The sequence below is a fragment of the Atractosteus spatula genome, chromosome 10 (genome assembly GCF_055471065.1).
Source record: "Atractosteus spatula isolate fAtrSpa1 chromosome 10, fAtrSpa1.hap1, whole genome shotgun sequence".
Lineage (NCBI taxonomy): Eukaryota > Metazoa > Chordata > Actinopteri > Semionotiformes > Lepisosteidae > Atractosteus > Atractosteus spatula.
In genome coordinates this window covers 24,057,842-24,076,984 of record NC_142715.1, presented here as the reverse complement: position 1 = coordinate 24,076,984, position 19,143 = coordinate 24,057,842, and the positions used below count along the sequence as shown (strand labels likewise).

Sequence of the window (19,143 nt, the reverse complement as noted above, 5' to 3'; positions counted from 1 at the left end):
AACAATAGACTAAACAGATTATGAACATCTATTCTACACAGGGGGACGTAGTGGGATCTTTGTAAATTATTCCATGTATTATAAGTACATGTGTACAGAACAAACACTGAGCTCTAATAAGCTGAATTGTCTATTGGTATCATTAACTTTTCATATGTTCTTAAGTAATTTGATTTGTTATAAATAATAATAATTGCTTACAATTATATAGCACTTTTGTGGACTCTCCACTCAAAGCTCTTTACAGGTTAATGGGGATCCCCTCCACCCCCTTGTGAGCAGGGTGACAGCTGATCCACTGTGAGAGCGGAGGGAGTGTCTCCCTCTACTGCACGGACACCGGAATTCAGGGATTAAGCCGCACTTCCTTAGTGACCGTTGCTATGCACGACTTTGGTTTTTTTTTATTGCAACAGCAAAAATTCATACCGTACAAACAAGAGTACATATAACATATAACACCAATAACACCGTCAGGGGCTACATACTGTAATACAATTGCACTTGACCAAAAAAAGACTAAACAAGGTAAAAAAAAGATAAGGTCCACACAACTCTCACATTCTTACATTTAGAAATACTGCATTGTAGATAATGCCCTTATGCCTATTTTAAACTTTTCAAACATATGTCTCAGACCATTTCATTTAATCAATATAATAAAGTGTAGTATTAATGATTTAAAAGGAACATACTTCAAGGAACTTCTTGAAGGAGACATACTGTATATATCTGTGCATACTCAGGGTTATAGTGCTACTTAATCACGCTGGCATGTATGGAATAAATACTGGATTATAGTGACCATGCAGCTTGGTGTCGGTCACCAGAGTAATTAAACATAGCAGTAATTGCCTTTGCTCCTAACAAGGCTGTCAAGAAAGGATCGAGGCTGTCAGGGTTGTATAAATCTTGAATATACCTGCTCAATATCTGGAACTACAGTCGACTTTCATGAGCGTAAGACATCATCCAAACTAGGTACTGTGTAATCATCGTGGTCGTAGCTCCTCTGTCATCCAATGGAAGCACAAGGCACCCGCGTTCAAGTCTTTTGTGAGATCATGTGCATGAATCCAGGATGGATAGTGGTGTACCCTGCTAGTCCAATAAGGGACACACACACACAGAAGAATATGCAGACTCCACCCCGACAGCACTCTGGGTCTGGAATTGAACCCGGGGCCTCTGCAGTACGAGGCAGCCAAGCAAAACCACTGAGCCACAGAGCTGTCCCCCAGGTACTCCATATATATCAAATAAGGAGTCTCAGAGGCTCCTTAACACAATTCTAGCTCCTTAACCTGAAGCACTGGACAATAATGAGACAGGGCAATTTCTATAAAATAAAATAAAAAGCAAACTCGAGCTAAATCTCTTCCTACAAAGTGGATGTCCAAAAGCAAACAGAGTTTTAAAAAATGCATCACCATCTAGGACTACAACACCATGCTTTGACACCCCCAGGGTGGTAGAAACATTCACCACATAATTACTCTGTAATCAGACTTCCTGCAGTTTCAATGTGAAATATACATCTTTCAGCTCAAACGTGTTCTTGCTCTGTGGTGTTGTCATTGGAAGCTTATTAATATTCGTGTCCAGCATTCTTGTTCCATGCGCCTGAAGTGTGTTGCCATCTTAAACAGCTTAATAATAAAAATTAATAATAATCCCTTACATTTATATAGTGCTTTTCTGGACACTCCACTCAAAGCACTTTACAGGTTAATGGGGATCCCCTCCAGCCCCACCAGTGTGCAGCCCCACCTGGATGATGCTCCAGTCCGCTCCCCACACACCAGCTCTCAGTGGGGAGGAGAGCAGAGGGATGAAGCCAATTCAGAGATGGGGATAATTAGGAGGCTGTGACTGGTAAAGACCACGGGGGGATTAGACCAGGACACTGGGGAAACACCCCTACTCTTTTCGAGAAACGCCCTGGGATTGTTGATGACCACAGAGAGTCAGGACCTCGGTTTTACGTCTCATCCGAAGGACGGCGCCTGTTTACAGTCTAGTGTCCCCATCACTATACTGGGGCATTAGGACCCACACAGACCGCAGGGTGAGCGCCCCCTGCTGGCCACACTAACACCTCTCCCAGCAGTACCTCAGCTTTCCCAGGAGGTCTCCCATCCAAGTACTGACCAGACTCACACTGCTGGGTGTCTGTGGGTTGCCAGTTGCGAGTTGTAGGGTGATATGGCTACTGGCTATCCAGCCTGCGTACTTTAAAAATCTTAAAATCTTTTTTAAAAATCTGCGGCCGGCAGAGGAATCCTACTCCTTTGGGCCCCTGAGCAAGGCCCTTAACCCCAACTGCTCCAGGGGTGCTGTACAATGGCTGACCCTGCACTCTGACCCCCAGCTTCTCTCCCTGTCTGTGTGTCTCATGGAGAGCAAGCTGGGGTCTGTGAAAAGACTTTGTGAAGACAGTGTTAAAAATGGCACACAGCACAGCTTCTTCTGGTGCAAGATGACTACAGCCCCTGCTGCCATCACACACAGAAGTGCCAGAATCACCCTGACATGCAGTCTGGAATCCAGGTGGTCAGAGTTCAGACATGCGGCATAATCTGTTATAGAGACAAGAAAAGTTTCAGACGTTACCTGCTGCATGACAAAAATAATGTGACTCTGTAATCACCCTAGTGTGTGATACAGTATAATACACACTGATCTGCTCCAGACTCACTCCAGTGTGTGATACAGTATAATACACACTGATCTGCTCCAGACTCACCTGTGTGTGATACAGTATAATACACACTGATCTGCTCCTCTATCACCCCAGAGTGTGATATAGTATAATACACATAGATCTGCTCCAGTCTCACCCCAGTGTGTGATATAGTATAATACACATTGATCTGCTCCAGTCTCACCCCAGTGTGTGATATAGTATAATACACACTGATCTGCTCCAGACTCACCCCAGTGTGTGATACAGTATAATACACACTGATCTGCTCCAGACTCACCCCAGTGTGTGATACAGTATAATACACACTGATCTGCTCCAGACACTTACCCCAGCTCAGCGTGACGCTGTGGTTGGAGCTGTGATGAGTGACAGTACAGCTGTATTCCTCGATCTTACTCTCTCAGATCTCCACACTCTTCCTCAGCTGTCTCCGTTGGGTCTGAGCCTACTGGACCACACGTCCTCTCCCTCGGTCTCTACAGGCCTGGACAAACTGACATCTATGACTCTAGGACTGAAGCCAGTGACCAGACAGGACAGGGAACAGCTCTGTGTGTCTCCCAGATGCTTGGAAGAGACAAACACCTGAGGAGAGACTGAGAGGGAGACCGGAAGCAATGTTAACACACTGAGAATTAGTGTGGACACTGTGCAAGGTGAGGCGACATCGCTGCACAGACAAAATATTGTGTGGCTCCTTTCTGCAAACCTTTACAACCAAAACACGTCAGTATTAGACAATTATACAAATCAAACACATTTTCTCTTTGTCTGTTCCTCAGGCTAAGAAAGGAGATCACAGTAGAACTGGAGCACTGCAGACACGTCCTATTCACACAGGATCACACAAGCTTCACATTCACACAGACACAGACTCACACACGAGCCAATTTCCCATAAGCCAATTTACCCACCAGCAAGTGGGAGGAAACCCACACAAACATGAAGTGAACATGCAAACTCCACACAGACAGCACCCCAGAAACTGCACTGTGCCACCCACTCCTCTGCACATGGGGGAACTTCTTGTGTAGAGCTTCTAGGTGCATTTGTCTCATATTGTATCTGATATCTCTCTGTCTCACCTTTGTGTGGTTTTTGTGTTTCTCTCTGTACTGCAGGAATATCTTCAGTGTTTCTATACAGTCAGTCTCCAGGAAGAATCTGGTATACTGGTTTTTAATCTTGTTCTGGTTCCAGTCCCTTTGAGTGCCCTCTGCCTCCAGGGAACTTGCTCTCCAGGTCATGTTGTCCACCTCAAAGGACAGGAAGTCTTGTCCATTGAAGCTGTAGTGATCAAACAGAGCCACACTCCCATCATCCTCCAGTCTACAGCCTTGCCACCTCTGGAGCGCATCTGGAGAGAGAGACCGAGGACACTGACACAGACAGAGAGACCAGGGACAGTGACACACAAAGAGAGACCAAGGACAGTGACACACACACACGGAGACTGGGGACAGTGACACACATAGAGAGACCGGGGACACTGACACACACAAAGAGACCGGGGACAGTGACACACAGAGAGAGACCGGGCACACTGACATACACACAGAGACCGAGCACACTGACACACAGAAAGAGACAGGGGACAGTGACACACACACACACAGAGACAGAGACAGAGACAAAGACAGAGACAGAGGACACTGACACGCACACACAGAGAAACAGAGGACACTGACACGCACACAGAGACAGAGACGGGGCAGGGGCAGGGGCAGAGGACAGAGGACAGAGGACAGAGGACAGAGGACAGAGCGGAGGGCTGACTGACCTTTCCCCATCTTCCTCCCCTTCCTCAGCCTCTCCCTGCTCTCCGTCTCATCGTGCTCGTAGTCGACGTCTCTGAGGCCGGCAGCTCCGCTGGGCCAGCGGACCCTCCAGGAGGCGCTGTCCCAGTGAGAGACCGTCTGCTGGTCCAGCACCCTGGAGATCAGGAGCTGGGAGAGGAGCCCTGCCTCTGACACCGCCAGAGGCAGCCAGTGACCAGTGACCAGTGAGTGTAGACCAGCCAGTGAGAGGCTGAGGCGCTCTCTGTGTGCGGGGGAGTGAAAGGAGAACAGCGCTGTTTCCTTAGCACTTGAGTGCGGACCTTTTAATTTCAATTCAATTTATTTGGATATAGTGCCTTTCACGACAGGTTGCCCCAAGTGAACAATGCAAGTGACATTGTGTGAATACAGAACAGAAGAACAGAAGACCAGTAGACAACAGAGGAGAGGAACCAAAAACTCCTTAGTATGGAGAAAATAAACCCCTGGGGGTCCATGGTCAACTGGCTGCCCATCCCTTTTGGGCATTCTAACATTATACAATTAAGAAAAAGAAAATAAATGAATGAGGGTATTAATCCACCCATCCATCATGTCTTCTGTGTGTCAGTACTCCATGCAGATCTCTGTCGAGCAGCAAACTCCTCCTAGATGATAGCTATATCCAGACAGATAGCGCCCATCTAAGACACTGAAGAGATTAAGTTCCTTTCACATGCTGGCCACACACTTCTGAGACGAGGAACAGGCCTGGCGGCTCTTGTTCTCTGAGGGAGAATTTCTTTTTTACTGGGGCGATCCGAACTTTTCTTAAGAGCTGGCTGACAAACGTGTCGTCGTAATTTTAGACAGACAATCAGACACACACCTACAGTACTTGCAGGCAGTCAGTCAGTCTATCAGACAGACACAGGCAGACAGTCAGACAGACACAGGGAGGCAGTCAGACAGACAGTCAGACAGTCAGACAGACTCTCGCAGGCAGGCAGTCAGACAGTCAGACACACACCTACAGTACTTGCAGGCAGTCAGTCAGTCTATCAGACAGACACAGGCAGACAGTCAGACAGACAGTCAGACAGTCAGACACACACCTACAGTACTTGCAGGCAGTCAGTCAGTCTGTCAGACAGACACAGGCAGACAGTCAGACAATCACACCTGACACCTGATACCTGAAGGCTCCATGGCTGAAATGTTGTGTTTTCTTTCTTCTCTTTTCAGCATGGAATAAACCTATTCCTTTGCAGCCTACGCATGCTGATGCAGCTACCCCACCTGAATTAGTAAGACAATCAGACACACACCTACATGCAGGCAGTCAGTCAGTCATACACACAGTCTATCAGACAGACTCTTGCAGGCAGTCAGGCATTTTCTAACAGCTGTATCCAGTCCAGGGTCACAGGGGGAGCTGGAGTCTATCCCAGCAAGCAACAGGCACAAGGCAGGGTTCACCCTGGACAGGACAGCAGTCCATCACAGGACATGCACACACACACCCTAGACAGGGCACCAGTCCATCACAGGACACACACACTCACACACCCTGGACAGGACACCAGTCCATCACAGGACACACACACACACACACACACACACACACACACACACACACACACACACACACACACACACACACACACACACACACACACACACACACACACACACACACACCAAGAAGTCAATTAACCCCCCAGCCTGTCTCTGGACTGGGAGGAAACTGGAGCACCAGGAGGAAACACCCACAAACACAGTTAAGAACTCCACACAGACAGCACCCCAGGTTCTGAACTGATCCCAGGGCAGGAATAACAACCACTGAGCCTCCCCCAGACATCTATACCTTTTATTTGTACGGAAAGTATTATATATAGAGACATGTAAATATCACTTCTCGAACCTGTTGTTTCCAGCTTCCTGTAAAGTCGTGTGGAAAGTTGTTTATTTCTGATACGAAGTAGGAGTGAAACTCCGAAGTAATGAAGACAGAAGTCGGTTCGACGACAAAAGGAGTCAGGCGCCTCTGAAGTCCGCCTACGCGTCAGAAACTGGTGCGCGTTTATGCCCTGGCCCGTTGTCATTGTTTTATTCGGTTATGCAGTTTAAAATATTTTTAAGTTAAAGAGAGCTCTCTACTTCCGTCTCTGGACAGGTTTACGATGATGATACACGCGTTTCCTTGTTCTCTGACTGGCCATGCGGCGGCCATGTGACGAGGAAACGGGAGAGAGCAGGACGAAAATGAAAGAGAGAGAGAGATGGTGGAAATGTGATAGTTAAAATAAACTGCCAGAAGAGAATAGAAATTATTATGAAAGCAAGATTTTTTTTATATCATAAACTGTAAGACATGAAGAGAGTTTACAGGTCGTATCCTTCGCTTTGTCTTTTAAATTAAGCGTTTGGGATTCAAACCTGTGTTCGGACTGTTGTATTTCTTGAATTTCATGTAATCATCAAATGTCGTTGTTTAGTCCATCAGTTTTTTTCTCGGTTGTACAATGGAATTTGCGCGGTTTTCAGCTCAGTGCGGAGTCCAGAGGGAGGACTCGCTCGCTGAATGATCTCTCAAGAAATCCCGGGTGAGATTTAAAAGGTGTCTTCTTCAACAGCCACGACACGTCTGAAGACCTCTGGATTTCCTGAATATGACATAAAATTAGTTCAAATCATTTGGTAGTTAACAGAAATAAATGCTTTAGAAGTACATTAAAAACAGCAGAGCAACACCGTAGCACTTCGAGTGTGCCTGAATTTAATTGTGTAAACCTCTATGAACACGAGCAAACAGTTCACATTCAACAGAGGATTGCGATGTGAGCACAGATGATTACAAGCACCTGGAGATGCCAAGACCTCATACATGCAAAGCATGCCCTCTACCACTGAGCTATATCCCCAACAGACCTAATGGAACTGACTTAGAGATGTGCTGATGCTCTCTGAACACAATCCACCACTCACGAAGAATGCCTACAGTTTCCCGCTTCCGCGTTTCCTTTACTACAGAGTAAATTCATAGGAAGGAAGAAATAAGGAAGGAAAAATAATCGCATCGAAACTTCCAGAGACTGGGTAAAAATGAATCAGTTATTTTTATATCCAGTCACACGGGCGACGATGATTGATTTATCAACGGGGAGTGCTTTTTTACCTCGACTATCTTGATTAAACTACGCATAGAACAACAGCAGTACATATATTTAATATGTCCTTTGGAGATGCCTTGTCAACGCACACAGGCGTTAGAGCTGGACAAATAATTTACAGTGGTGTTTGTAAAGAATCATGGAACATGTTACTTCTAAACCAGGAAGAAAGGAGCAGACTTAAACTTTAAGAGACAGAAACGACACCTTATCACAGCTAACATTAATTAAAACGACATCACAACAAAAGAGCGGAGCCTTGAGTGAATCAAATTAGTTTTCATTGGACGTCTGTCTCTTCATAACTTTGTAGGTGAGAGGGAGGATTGCGGAAATGTGCAGGTGTTTCTCAGAAGTGCGTTGGTGGTATAAGTGCCTTCTAAATAATTGAGCCGGGTTTGAATCCCGATAAGTGCATTCCGAAATCTTTTCAAGAAAACCTGTGATCCGGTAACATATCTTTTGAAACTAGCATTCAAGGTAGGATACGTGTTCTTAAACACCAAAACACTCAATAAGGAAGAAGCAGATCTCTGTACACAACACAGCAGTGCAATCTTAGAATTCCTGTGTTGTTGACGGATTCAGACTCCTTCTCAGAGGTCTTTGCTTGCCAAATAACTTTGCAGCTGAGGAAGAGCACCCCGGAAAATACCAAACACAACCAGCGAGCGTGTTGGTTGCTCTTGCTCTTAATGCAAGGAGCTGTTTTTTTTAATCATTATTAACCAAAAACAGCAGCACAGGTAGGTCGCATTTGTGATTATGTCACTTCTCTGCTTCAGCAAGGTCAATAAAAGACTCTGAAAGTAGTAAAGCAAAACTGAACTCAAAATCATATTAGGAAATCTGAGCGATATATCCATACAGGTAATCCAATAAGAATTGGAATATCATGAAATGAAATATTTGAATATCATCTCTCTATATATTTCGCTGCTTTTTAGCCGGAGTAAAACTATTGGATTGAAAGAATGCTAACCGCTGGGTTAAAATGTATAGTTGTTATTTGGAGAAATCTGTAAACTCGTGATCTTATATGTTTTAAAAGACAGCACAGGAAAAAACGACAGTGCTGATTATTTTCCGGAGATGGAGCACTGATGACCTATCCGAGCTGATTGATAAAGCCCACCCAGTGGATACTCTAGCAGAACGTCAAAGAACATTCACCTCTGTATCCAAAGAAACCACAGGAACAACATCAAGAAGCACAATCAATTCCCCTTTTAATTTTTTCCTGTAAGGTATGCTATGTGAATTCATGAAGTTAATCCTCTGATCTCTTTTGAGCACGAACAAAGTATTTCTGATGGAGCGCTATGTTCAAAGATAAGCTATTACCCCTGCCAACGGCTCGGCGTGAAGAATTAAAAGTTTCACAGACAAAAGCAGCTCACCACCACAGCCAATATTAAATGTACTTGCCGGTACACTATCATGTGCACTGCCTCAAAAGTGATCTCGGCAGATGTTGTTCCCTACATAAAGCTGAACGTGCCAAAGAGAATTTCTGTTGAGAAAACAAAATATTTTTTCTGCCTTGATGTTAAGCCTGTCTTTTAGAAAGTCTATCTCTAAACACCTCCTGCAGCCTAACAAAAAGCACTTTTACTGATCATATTGCAGGTCTTGAAACACTAACATTTGGCAGTGGTGGGATTCAAACCCACACCCCCAAGAGAAACTGGAGCCTAAAATCCCGCGCCTTAGACCGCTCGGCCACACTACCTTCCTCCGTAGCCATCTTCCTCACATTGCTGGCTTGGAAAATGCCGGGGGCTTCAGCTCTTGTCGTCGGATCTAATGATATCATGACATGTGGAAGTGACTGCACCTTCATCTTCCGAGATGCTTTCAATAGCACAAATGCTACTTTCACCGGCACAAACAGCAATAACGAAAGAGGTGGGTTTCATCCTTTGTGCTGTTTGTAGGGGCGCAACTCTATGTCTAGAGTTTCTTTAAATCCTTCATTTGAACATAGATTTTGAAGGATATTGATGATAATACCACATAAATTGTGGTTTTCTTGTGATCGCCAATTTTTTTCAAATACCAGCCTTTTTTACAGTTCCTTGCGTGTTTCACAAGGTATAATAGCCCCCCTCGCATCCTCAGCTAACATATTTTAAAATTACAATAGATTATACAGCATGCATGTTTACATTTATATTAAAATTAAAGTAAATATACAAGAATACATACAGTGCTAACCCAATAATTCTTGTCAGGTTCTCCAACAAATCTGCGTTGTTATTTTAACATGTTTCAGCTGAGGGTGCAATTGGAGTATAAATGAATTTTCCAGCCAGCCGTTCAAAGACCAAATTCCATGAGTGAACATTATTTTCTCAGAAGTTGCCGGCATTGGACTTTGCCGGTGGTAATGAATTATGTCAACAACTGTTGTAGTAGTTCCTTCTTGAAATTCGACACGTGCAAAGCACTCGTAATATCATAGGTGTTAAAGTTCGCTGAGTCTATTCGAGTCATGGTGTGTATCCCTGCCTATCATTGGGAGACGGGTAGCTTTTTTACACTCAGATTCCAATCTTCAATGCTTTGTGTGAGAGCTTACATAACTTTCATTTTCTCACATTTTCTGACGACTGTTCCAAAGGGGCACCCTGTCAATTCCGAATACTTTTCAAAAATCTGCCTGCATGTTTGATTATTGTCATTTCATTTCGAAAAAGTTCAATATTGATCATAACTAAAGAAAATAATGATCACGAACAAAAAAGGGATAAAGATGCGAGTGGATCTTGAATCACAGCTGGGTGACACGGGCTTCTGTTCTGATATGGTTGTACGAGAAACAGGAGGAATCGCCAATCTCCTATAGAACATGAGTTGAATCAGGAGTAAGACATTTCATAAACTCTTGCATATGTCAACGCCTGACCTACATCGTAAAACTAAATTAAAAACTAACATTAAGTTGTCAGAGACATTCATTTATATACAAACAAGAGACAGACCAAGTAATAATTCTACATTAGTTCAGGTGGGTAAACCTGAACTAACTAACTAATAAACCTATTAATAATTCTACATTAACATGTCCTACACTGATCAGACTAATTGACATGGTCTGATTCAGAGCCTGTGCAGTTCGTGCTAATTACAACAAGGACAGTTCTGATCCCTCATCACCGAACTGAGCACAAGTTCAGCTGTTCTCCAGTTTTGTTACGCATGTTTTTTCATTGCAATTGAGTTCAGAGCTGGAGCTGATCTCCAGACAGTACAGTGTTTTGGGTAAGTTGTCGAAATTCGCATGAGGCTGCAGACAACTTACCCAAAGTGTTTTCTATAGCTTTCAGGTGCAGTTCATTTATATAAAAGAATGTAAGTGGTATAAACTCAACAAGCCAGACAGCAGTCGAACCTATAATTTTCTGACGCGAGGCCTGACGCGTTATTCATTACGTCACTGACCCTGCTATTGTAGGGCTAAAAAAACACGTTTTCTACATTTTTGTCTGTTTAAAAATCACTCTAAAAAAGACAAAGGGTTTGTGTGTAGCGCTAAAATTCCGCTTAATTTCGAACGCAAATAAGTTCAGTTCAAACAAGATCAGTTGAAGGATTTGAAGAAACAGCAGCAATAGCAGGTGATTTTGGTTTTGAACCCATCTTTACACCTCAATAATCCATTTCTCCTCGAAAAAAGAAAAGACAGGCATGTTTTGAGTCTCATAATGATCATCTTCTCGATCCAAAGAAACGTATAAATTTGATTCCTTCCGTAGTATTTTGGATTTTCTTACAATGATCTCACGAAGTATTGCCAGGATCTATATCTAGCGTTCGGTACTGATAAAACTGCTGATATTGATTGAGTAGAAATCTATGATGTATTGACAACTTTATCTGAAGCGAGAAGTCCTAGAACGCTGCCTATGATGTGTTAGGATTCATACCAAGATATACTTTTTGTTTTCAACCCAAAATGCTGCTATTGCATTACACATTATATGAACATTACCAGTTTTGGTAGCTTCTCTGCGCGATTTTTCAAAACTGAAACTAATTACAAAATAACTTAAGATCAACCATGACAAAAACATATAAATCAGGACTAATATTAATATCAACTGATGTTACTACAGAAAAAAACTACAGTTAAAATTTAACTGAAATATTAATAAGACTATGCAAGCCTAAAAAGTAGAACAATTCAATTTATATAACTTTTTTTTTTAGAAATGGGCTCACACACCGGAAGAGACTAACGTTTCTCTTCGTTAGAGTATGTGAATAACAGTTTAACCCAAAATGTTTGGAGTCCAGAGGGAGGACTCGCTCGCTGAATGATCTCTCAAGAAATCCCTGGTGAGATTCAACAGGTGTTTTCTTCAAAAGCCAATAAAAGTCTGATGACCTTCTCTGGATTTTCTGAATATGACGTTAAATTAGTTCAAATCATTTGGTAGTTAACAGAACGAAATGCTTTGGAGGTACATTTAAAACAGCAGAGCAACACTGTAGCACTTCGTGTGTGACTGAAATTAATTGTGTAAACCTGTCTCTCTATGAACACGAGCAAAGAGTTCTCACTCAACAGAAGATTGCGATGTGAGCACAGTAATATAAGACACCTGGAGATACCAGGGATTGAACCCAGGACCCCATACATGCGAAGCATACACTCGACCACTGAGCTATATCCCCTAGGACACTGATGGTGGAACTGACGTAAAGATGTTCATATGTTCACTGAACACAATCCACCCTTCACGAAGAATGCCTGCAGTTTCCCACTTTCGCGTTTCTTCTACTACAAAGTAAATTCATGGGAATGAAGAAATAAGGAAGGGAAAATAATCGCATCGAAGCTTCCAGAGACTGGGCAAAATGAATAATTTATTTTTATATCCAGTCACATGGGCGACGGTGGTTGATTCTTCAACGGGGGAGTGCGTTTTCTACCTCCTTACTCGACTGTCTTTCAATTATGTTTTCTTTGAAACCTTTTTTCATCTTTTAAGTGCTTGCGATTAAATTACGCATAGAAAAACAGCAGTACAGTTGATGTTCATGGACCGATGCACACAACTCCAGTGATAAAGCCCTGTCTGTAAATATTGTAGAAGAACGTTAAAGGGCGAAACAACGCTCCAACCACGTGAATGGTAACAGGAAGGATCGTGTTCTTATTTAATATGTGCTTTTGAATTTCCTTGTCAATACACACAGGCTTTAGAGATGGACAAATAATTTACAGTGGTGTTTGTAAACGAAGATAGAACATGTTATTTCTATACCAGGAAGAAAGGAGCAGACTCTTAAACTTTAAGAGGCAGAAACAACACCTCATCACAGCTAACACTAATTAAAACGACATCACAACAGAAGAGTGAAGCCTTGAGTGAATCAAATCAGTTTTTCTTGGTCGTCTGTGTCTTCATAACTTTGTAGGTGAGAAAGAGGATTGCAAAAATATGCAGGTGCTTCTCAGAAGTGCGTTGGTGGTATAGGTTCCTTCAAATAACTGAGCTAGTGCATCCCAAATCTTTTCAAGATGATCTGTGATCCGGAAACACATCTCCTGAAACTAATATTCGAGGTAGGAAGCATGCTCTTAAACACCAAAACACTCAAAAAGGAAGAAGCAGATCTCTGTACACAAGATGGCAGTGTGATATTAGAATTTCTGAGTTCTTGATGGATTCAGGCTCCTTCTCAGAGGTCCTTGCTCGCCAAATAACTTTGCAGCTGAGGAAGAGCACCACGGAAAAAATCCAACTCAACCAGCAAGCGCGTTGGTTGCTCCTGCTCTTAATGCAAGGAGCTGTTTTTTTTTTCCTCGCAATAATCATTATTAACCAGAAACAGCAGCACAACTGGTCGCATTTGTGATTGTGTCTCTTCTCTGCTTCAGCAAGGTCAATAAAAGACTCTGAAAGTAGTAAAGCAAAACTGAATTCAAAATCATATTAGGAATTCTGAGCGATATCTGCATAAATGCGATTCAATAAGAACGTTGAAATATTTAAATATAATCTCTCTATACAGTATATTGCGCTGCTTTTTACCCGGAGTAAAACTATTGGATTGAAGAAATGCTTACCGCAGGGTTTAAATGTATTGTTGGTATCCGTGAACTCGTGATTTTATATGCTTTAAAAGACGGCCATACGAACAGGAAAAAAATAACAGTGCTGAGTATTTTCCTGAGACGGAGCACTAATTGATAAAGCCCACCCAGTGGATACTCTAGCAGAACGTCAAAGAACGTTCACTATTGTAACCAAGGCAACCACAGGAACAACATCAGGAAGCATAATCAATTCACCATTTAAATCTTTCGTGTAAGGTGTGATCTCGGCAGACGTTGTTCCCTACATAAAGCTGAAAGTGCCACAGAGCATTTCTGTTGAGAAAAAATATTTTTTCCTGCCTTGATGTTAAGCTGACATCCTGTCTTTTAGAAAGTCTATCTCTAAACACCTTGCACAGCCTCTCAACAGACTAGCAAAAAGCGCTTTTACTGATCATATTGCAAATCAGAGGAAAAAAGGTCTTCAAACAGTAACATTTGGCAGCGGGGGGATTTGAACCCACGCCCCCAAAGAGACTGGAGCCTAAAATCCAGCACCTTAGACCGCTCGGCCACGCTACCTTCCAAAGAGTCACTCTTCCTCACATTGCTGGCTTTGAAAATGCCCGGGGCTTCAGCTCTTGTCGTCAGATCTAATGGTATCATGATGTGTGGACGTGACTGCACCTTCATCTTCTGAGATGCTTTCAACAGCACAAACCGCAATAACGAAGGAGGTGGGTTTCATCCTTGTGCTCTTTGTAGGGGCACAACTCCAGACAAAAGAGCAAAAATCAAAATCCTCTGCTATTACTGTTGCTTTTTTCATACTTTCTTCAAATCCTTAATTTGAACGTCGATTATGAAGGATATTGATGATAATATCACGCGAATTGTGTTTTTTTGTTATCACCAATTTTATTAAAATACCAGCCTTTCTTACAGTTGTCTTGCGTGTTTCACAAGGTATAATAGCCCCCCTCGCATCCTCAGCTAACATATTTTAAAATTACATTAGATTGTACAGCATGTATGTTTACATTTATATTAAAATTAAAGTAAATATACTATCAACATACATACAGTGCTAACCTAATAATTCTTGTCAGGTTCTCCAACAAATCTGCGTTGTTATTTTAACATATTTTAGCTGAGGGTGCAACGGGAGTATAAATGAATTTTCCCGCCAGCCATTCAAAGACCAAATTCCATGGGTGAACTTTATTTTCTTAGATGTTGCCGGTATTGGACTTTGCAGGTGATATTGAATTAAGTCCACAACTGTTGTAGCACTTCGTTCTTGAAGTCCTACACGTGCAAAGCACTCGCAATGTCTGCTAATATCATCGCTGTACTAACGAGGAGCGCTTTTCCGCAGTTGAGCGTCAGCTCTGTTTAGTGTCAGCAGACATTTCCTCATTTCCAATTACGTTTTCGCCTGCTCTCATCTTTTTAAAGACGGTCATAAACGCTCAAGAAGTAATTCATTTGAGTTTGAAGTCTATTTCTGTTGTCTCGGCTCTTGATGGAGAGCAGCCTTACTTAGGAGACTCCCTCTCTGAAGGAGTTTTCACCCTGCAAGGGAGAAGAGCCATCAATCACTGAGACAATTAACATTAAACACGTGAAATGCGAGATGTTGTGATTTTTTTCCCACTTAAGGCTTCGATCGTTTCTGCTCTAACGAGAAAGACCTCTTTATTAGAAGTGAGATTTGAACAAACGTCTCCAGGGGAAAATGCGACCTGAACGCACCGCCTTAGACCACCAGCCATCTTTCCTATGAAACTTATAATGAATTATATATTTTATTTCTTTCTACTCGTTGATAAGAAAAAAAGTGAAACAATGTAATTAGGGAAATGTCTGTTTTTTAATGGGGGAAAACTAGCACGAGCAAATGTAAAGTTTAGAGCAGCGCTCAATAAAAACGATCAGAAACCGAAAGTGCTTCTTATGCGAAACAATATATTCCGATACTGGAGGTTCCGCGGAAGAAATAAGAAAAGCCGAACTCAAAGCGCTGTGTTGCTATTACGGCTACTCTGGCTGCAGCTGCTTTAAGATTTACTCAGCGGTTACAGAAAGTTGTAGGAGGTCAGACTGGTTTGCGCTGTCTGAAAAACAGTATGCGAATTTAAGCTTCTTTAAATAAGAGTATTTACAATATAATACATGCTCCAAAACTTTAAACCTTCACTGGCTGCTATTTGAAACGCCTTCATAAATGATGCGTAATAGAGACTTATGCAGCTGGCTTTTATGCTTCACAATACATTGCAATCAGGAAAATAAATAAATTTGAAATATGCAATACAAAGTCCGTTCCCGAAAATGAAACCTGTTTTACTACAAACCTTTTGAGATAATCCAGATTGTGAAGACGACTGCACCTTAGCAGATCATAATATTACACAAAGGCTGTAAAGCACACTCTGAATCTAACCAAATATTTAATTTCCGCGATCCGTTTAGACAACAACAGGCAACATGGCGCTTCTCCAGCAAAGCATTTCTCAGCTTAGTGAACTAATGGTGCTTCCAACACAGGGCTGTACTGTACTTAGCTCGTCAGGATGGCCGAGTAGTCTAAGGCGCCAGACTCAAGGACTCTTGTCTTTCTGTTGCTTGGGTGTTCTGGTCTCTGAATAGAAGTGTGGGTTCAAATCACACTCCTGACAGGTGCTCGCTTTTCCTTGTCTTGCATGTTTCCCATCTTGTTGTGCTCGCTGACAATGACAGGACGACGAAAACGGAGATACCGGTTTACGGGCACATGGGCAGGGAAATGCTTCGTGAACACTTCAATGTGATTAGCAGAAAGTCAAATAGGCTTCGATTTCTGCTTTAACATTTGTTTGGGCTGACTGTAACCGAGGTAAGATTTACTGCAAGGTATGCATTCAAATGTGAAAGACCGAAATATTAAACAAAAAGAAGATTTATTAAAACATTAAACATTATTATTATCTTGAGCGCGACAAATCGTGTCCGAAGGGGCTAGCTTTCTCGGTGCTAATCCATTGTGCTCTGCACGCGTGGGCTCAAACCCCATCCTTGTTGGTTTACGCCTTTGGCTTGTGATCCGTTTCTAAGTCGGGCTTGCGTTCTTTTGCAACTGTAGGAGAGCAGTAATATTTCTAGTGTTGGCTAAACATGGCTTACAACAGTAGCTGACAGACAATAGTCTCTTAACATTTAGGTTAAATTCATGTTTTGTACTGCTTTCACCTGATATTAATAGTAGTCCTGATGAATGATTTAGGGACATGGTGCATCTTGAAAATGTTCTTGTTAATTTCAGTTTGGAAAAACTGCACTCATCAGAAGCCAAAAAGTGGTCGTGTTTACATAATGTGCAACGCAATAGCAACGTTTGGAATTGGAAAAAAAACTTGGTATAGTATGAGTCCTTACCAGTTACAGGAGGCGTTTTAGGACTTTTTAGCTCAGATTAAGCTATCAATTCATCTTACATTTCTACTCAATCAATATTAGCAACGCTATCTTTACCTAGCGCTAAATGTAGTTCTAAATAAGAGCAGATTTTAAAATACATGTAAAAATAATTCCATATATTGTATATATTTAGAATTTTTATCTGTGGATGCAAGGGAAAGTATTATGCCTTGCGAAACATCCAAGACAACTGTAAAGAGGCTCTTATTTCGATTACATTTTCGATCAAAAGAAAACCCTAATCTGTATGATATTATAGTCCATATCCCCCGATATCGACGTTCAGTTGAAATATTTGGAGAAACTCTCAAACAAGCAACTAAAGTAGCGGAGAGTTTTGATTTGAACCGATGTTTGCACCTCAGTAATCCATTCGTCCTCGAAAGAAGCAAAGACAGGTATGTTTTGAGTGTCACCATGATCCTCTTCTCAATCCAAAAGAAAGGTTTTATATGATCCTGATCCCAGTAGAAAAAGAGTCAATTTCCGCCTGTACTGATGTCCCTTCAGATGTTTTGTAAGATCTCTGGAAGATTATACAATAAAAGCCTGGTTCATTGCTTCTACTAAACGAGACTATGGGAGTGAGTATTTTGATGTCAAACAAGGATTTAAATAAACAGGAACACAACACTACATTGTGCTAGGCGTGTCACAAAATGTTTTTTTTTTCTGCCCTTTCGATAGCTTGGTTGCTAGAGCTTAAGAGTGTAGAAATAACAGCGGGTATTTCTTATGTCCCTGGTTTGAATCCGGCTCGAAGGATGGTGTTTTCTTGTTCCTTAATCAAAAAGTGAAAGTTGCGAATTTGTCTTTCACTTTGACGTTCACCGAAAACTCAGTAAACAGAGAAGCAGAGGCTCCTGTTCTGAATTACATCTCATGTCTGATTGTCTTGGTTAGACCTTTAAAATGTACACTGTTGACTGCTCACTCTTCTTAAACAATTAAAGAGCCGCAGATAAAACTACCTCTCGGGAGTTTAGTTCAGTTGTAACGTGCACGTAAGAAGTTCCGTTTTCTATAGCTGGCGTCTCTGGATTCTTTTTTAACGCGCTTTCATTCTTCTTGTGTGAATTTTAGAGAGACACATAAAGCCTTTGTTTGTTTTAAAGAAACATTATTTTAAACCAGACAAAATGAAAGATGTAGTAATTGGACACACGTACAAAACACATGAATCTAATTGAGAAAATATGGACCTTATATTACTAGTAGTGTAGTGTGCTCTCTGAAGGCACCAGTTCTGTAGGGTTTGGGCATTTACTGGGACAATTATTAATTGTAGCAGTAAATCACAAAATGATTCTTTTGATGGCCTTAGAATCCAACCATGCGATATAACTCAAACAACGCACACACACAGGTACTAATACACGAGGATACATTTATTAATACATAGAATATGCATATAAACCTAACAGATCTTATCGAGAGGGTTATCAGAATACAAAAGGTATATATATCAGTCAGTTACGAAGTGTTACACATATCAAGAGGACATACGTTCAGTATATCATTCATTTAGACCGTTTCGTAATTGAACTTGGTTACAACTTCTACATTAGATACTGAAAACAAATACATAACTCTTAGGAATTAAATCGATATCAACTGGTTGGGATAACAATTGAATTCTCAAGCTGTAATGCATTGAAGTTGAATACTCATCCAATCTCTGGGGATTCAGATCTCCTGCGGGCTCTCTGGCTCCGTGCCAGGCTGTGCTGTGCTGCTTGCGACGGTGCACTGCTGATGCTGCTGACCGGCTAGTTAGAGTTGGCTTTAACTAGCAAAGTTTGTGCACAGGAGAAAAGATAACTGTGGGTCCCAGCAGGTCAGGAAGAGGACCAGTTCGTTCCTGATGAAGCGCTAGTTCTGAATAGTGATTCAGCTGTCCACAGTTCTGACCTATTCATGAGGCTTGCTGCTGATCCTAACCTCAGGTGGATCCTCTGGTTACTCTCTGGCAACCTCTGTTCTCGACTCTTAGAA

The 19,143-nt window shown here is 42.0% G+C and overlaps 1 protein-coding gene and 1 long non-coding RNA gene across 2 annotated transcripts in view; both read right to left on the bottom strand.

The window, feature by feature from the left end:
* Positions 1-19,143, bottom strand: part of LOC148826061 (scavenger receptor cysteine-rich domain-containing protein DMBT1-like) — a 204,241-nt gene that overhangs the window by 148,789 nt on the left and 36,309 nt on the right. The gene's annotated exons all lie outside the window — the stretch shown is intronic.
* LOC148826063 (uncharacterized) lies at positions 374-4,060 on the bottom strand. The gene is made up of 3 exons (XR_016091789.1): positions 3,793-4,060; positions 3,035-3,303; positions 374-2,579 (listed from the first exon to the last, which is right to left on the bottom strand). It is a non-coding gene; the product is annotated as an uncharacterized LOC148826063 (long non-coding RNA).